Source organism: Tupaia chinensis, unplaced genomic scaffold (assembly GCF_000334495.1).
Source record: "Tupaia chinensis unplaced genomic scaffold, TupChi_1.0 Scaffold000098_2, whole genome shotgun sequence".
Classification (NCBI taxonomy): domain Eukaryota; kingdom Metazoa; phylum Chordata; class Mammalia; order Scandentia; family Tupaiidae; genus Tupaia; species Tupaia belangeri.
The window spans coordinates 1,522,635-1,526,643 of record NW_006159561.1 but is presented as its reverse complement, the minus strand read 5'-3'; the positions used below and the strand labels follow the sequence as shown (position 1 = coordinate 1,526,643).

Below are 4,009 nucleotides of genomic sequence, written 5' to 3'. Positions count from 1 at the left end.
GCGCCGGGGGGGGGTTTAAGTCGCCGGGTCCGGGACGCGAACCGCAGTCAACTGCATGGGAGTCGAGCAACATAGCCATGACGCCAACTGCTGGCCCCCAAAACCCACCTCTTGACTTGCTTCTTATTGATGCTTCCTGTTCCTTTCCTGCTTTTGTTTCAGCCTTCTCCCCCCCCCCCCACCACTATCTTGATTGAGGTTAAGCTTGGAGAATTCCCTTATATTGTACACATGGGCAGTGAAGTTAAAAATCTGTCTTCTCCAGGGTTTAGTGTCTTAAGTTGGAAGAACTCTTTTTTAAAATTTTTTGAGAGGTTTTTGCTATAGGGTGTGTGTGCTCACCCGAAAGACAGAGAGAGACAGACAGGAACAGAGAGACAGAAAGTAAGAAATCACCCTCCAGGGGGTATGGCCATGCTGTATCCCTTCTCCATTCTCCTCTCGGGATCTTGGGCATGCACGCACACGCACCCAGCATGAGTTTAAGCCACCCGGTCCAGGACTCAAACGGTGGTCAACCACATGGCAGTCCAGCGACATAGCCATTACGCCAACTGCTGGTCCCTGGAAAAAATTTTTTTTCACAGCAGACAGTTGGGTCTTACTTTTTTCATTCAATCTGGTAATCTATTTTTTAGTTAACGTTTTTAGATCATATACATTTAACATAATTATTAATATGGTTACGTTTAAATCTACGGCCTTACTATTTATCTTCTATTAGGGTCAAAAAGCTCCTGGAAAAGTGGAATTAAATTATGAGTTTATTTTGGATAGATTAAAAAAATTTTGAAGTCCAGGTAGCTTTTTCTTTTTTTTAAAATATATTTTATTTATTTATTTTTATTTGTTATTAATGTTATAATTTTACCAGAGAAAGACAGAGAGATAGAGACAGGGAAAAAAAAAGCAATCCGCCAGGTCCAAGATTCAAACTGCAGTTGACTATGTGGGACTATGTCTAGCACCTTAATCACCACACCACCTGCCAGCCCCAGGGCAGCTTTTTCAAAATACACATTTTTTTCCATGAATATTTCAAAGATCTTTAATGTTTCTCCTATGTCTCTCTTTTTTCTTTTTAAACCTTTTGGGGATTGGGTTTTTAAAATGTTTTACCATTCTGTATGTTATCTCCTTTATTGGCTTATGAACTATAACTTCTATTTTGCTATTTTAATAGAGTCTATTACACATCTCTAATGTGTCACAGTCCACGTTCAAGGTGTAAATTACTACTTCACGTTCAGCGTACAGGCCCCACAGTAGTATACTTCTATTTCTCCCTTTGAGCTATAGGAATAATTATTCTACTGGGAATACAACTAATATATTAATGGGCAGGGCAAACTAAAGTACAAATAAATAATATGAAAATTATATAAATTAAAATTTTAACAATTAATTTTATCATCTATATTTTATTACATGTTTAATTATATTTGTTATCAGGTCTACTATCTAATGTCTAGGTTAAAAGACAAAGACATCTTCAAAAGGAGAAATTACACAGTTAAAATCATTTTGATTAAAATTTGTCTGTTTGCATCACTTCCACCAAATGAAAATCATGGCTTCAAGTCATTATTTTTCTACAGTTATGTTTCCTTGCCTGGCCAGTAGTTGGGTTATAGCCAATAATCACTTGCAGTCCAGTTTTCCTTTCTGAATCTTGTAGATACAATTGTTCTTTTTCTCATAAATTAGTCCAGTCTCTCTGGAAAACAACATGGAGATTTCTTTAAAAACCTACAAATAGAACTTCTGTAACATGAAATATCTCTGATCCTGTGTAGGACCAGGAGGTTAATCCTGCTTATTTCAGGAGGTTCCTCACCCAGAATTGGGCAATTCTTTGTACGTGCATTTTTTTTTTTTTTGGGAGTTTTATTTATTTGGAAGTGAATTTTTAAGTACCAATACAAATGCCAAGATACTACACAAAACATCCACAGGAACTTTTCATCCTTTTTGATCTGTACAAACATTTCCTACATAATCCCACAAACAACAGAAATGGTACGTCTTTTTCTTTCGATTTGCATACAATGGAAAACAAGAATATATATATATATTTACAAAGTTTATCTAATAGATACCAAGCAAGTTGACAGTTTACGTGTATAGGTGAGAAATTACCTAGTAAAAATAATAAAAATTTATTCAACATCAGTCACTTTCATAATAACCAAGTGCTATTCTGATTAATAAAAACTTGCTGCCAATAAGGCTGCTGGTATGTTACTTAAAAAAATATGGAACGCTTCACGAATTTGCGTGTCATCCTTGCGCAGGGGCCATGCTAATCTTCTCTGTATCGTTCCAATTTTTGCATATGTGCTGCCAAAGTGAGCACTGTATGTGCATATTAATTAACACTAAGCAGAAGACTCAAGTGGTGCTGTTTGCAGATTCTGTAACTGTCTTTGCAGCTCTCTTCCTCTCCCTGCCCTGCCTGGTGGACTCCAGCCATCTTGGGGCCTCCAGATTCCCAGCTCTGTCTCCTCAATTCACAAAGACTGCTTTGCAGTCTCTGGTTTCCTCTTCCAGTGTTGTACTCTGGAAATTCTCTTCAGGCAGTAAGCTAAGGCAGTTGGAGGGTTCACATTTGCTCACTTTTCATTTCTGCTACTTTTATTTTTAAAAAGTTCTTTCTTATTTTTTAAATGTTCCTTTTTATAGAGTCCTGTTTTTGTTCATTGTTTCTTAGATACAATATCTTCTCATCTCTCTAAAGATGGTACTGATAGAACTTCCAAAGATTTCCTTGTATTGTGTAATCTCTTGCTTTTATTTGTTTGATTAAGTCTGTGGGATTGAAAATCTGATTGGACGGTCTGGTAGCTTGGGTAGGACTCGTCAACTAGAGTTCTACTAAGGGGGATCTGTCTAGGTCATTTTTGGAGAAACTACTCTTGCCTATATCATTAGGCATTTTCTTTTGGGTTGGTTATATTTCAAAAGATGATGCTTAAGATATCCTTGGATTGTGGATGTTTGGCTGCCTGTGGTATGGGAGCAAAGAAGAGGAAAGGGACTAGACATTTCAGCATTCAGTATACAAAGTCATTTAATCCTGTTTTTAGTGCACTTCCTAGGTTCTCAACTGCATCAGGAATTCCTCATTTCAGTGATCATTTATTTATTTTTCTCTAGAGAATAAACCTCTAGCTGTTAATTGTAGTTAGGGAGAAATATCTGGGGCCCTGTGCTCTCTCAATTATTAGATTTTTCCACTCCTTACCAAATCCCATTAGCATCATATCATTAAAGTAGCAGGAATCCTGGGGGTGAAAATGAGGTTTTAACAATTATATGTGTTCCCATGACACTTAAAAGGTGAAAGTGCAGTGAAATTTAAATCATGAAAGTGAGTCACATCCAGTTTTCTGGGAACTGAGAAAGTTCTTACAGATGCAGTGACTGAGCTTCTTGTTCCAATGCTTGGTCAAGAAGTACTTGTGGAAGCAAGAGTAATGACTTCATGATATGGAGTTACAGCTGTGATTTATGTTCTTGCATTAATCATTCCAGTGTAGATTCAGTAGTTCCCCTGGTAGGACACCTCCACAGTACACTGGGAGGCATTCCTCAGGGCCCCAGACTGCTTAAAAAAAATAATATTCTAAGTACTTAATAAGCTATATTGAATTTATCCCTTTCTGCTAAAGCAGAAAGTGTTCTGCTAAAGCAGGTTTGTGTTCTGCACTATCTCTGAAAGATACAAAGTTCTATTTCATTCTTTTAAAATTTTATTAGGACATTTAAAAATATATAATTTAATATATTAAACCTGGTTTATTATTGGGTCATTGGAAAAGTTATGACTTTCTTTTTATGTTTTTCTATGCAAAAATGCATCATGACTTTTCCAATGACCTAAGTTATGTTTTAATTTTATTTATTTTAAACATAGCTATTTTTTTTTAATAGGGCACATGCATTCAATCTGAGAGAGACAGAGAAAGTAAAAGTGAGAAATTACCCCCCAATGGGGGATGGCCACACT

The 4,009-nt window shown here is 36.5% G+C and overlaps 1 non-coding gene across 1 annotated transcript; it reads right to left on the bottom strand.

Moving 5' to 3' along the window:
- Positions 1 to 2,249: 2,249 nt before the first annotated feature.
- LOC114006901 (U6 spliceosomal RNA) lies at positions 2,250 to 2,356 on the bottom strand. Its single transcript, XR_003548560.1, has one exon. It is a non-coding gene; the product is annotated as a U6 spliceosomal RNA (small nuclear RNA).
- Between the last annotated feature and the right edge of the window lie 1,653 nt (positions 2,357 to 4,009).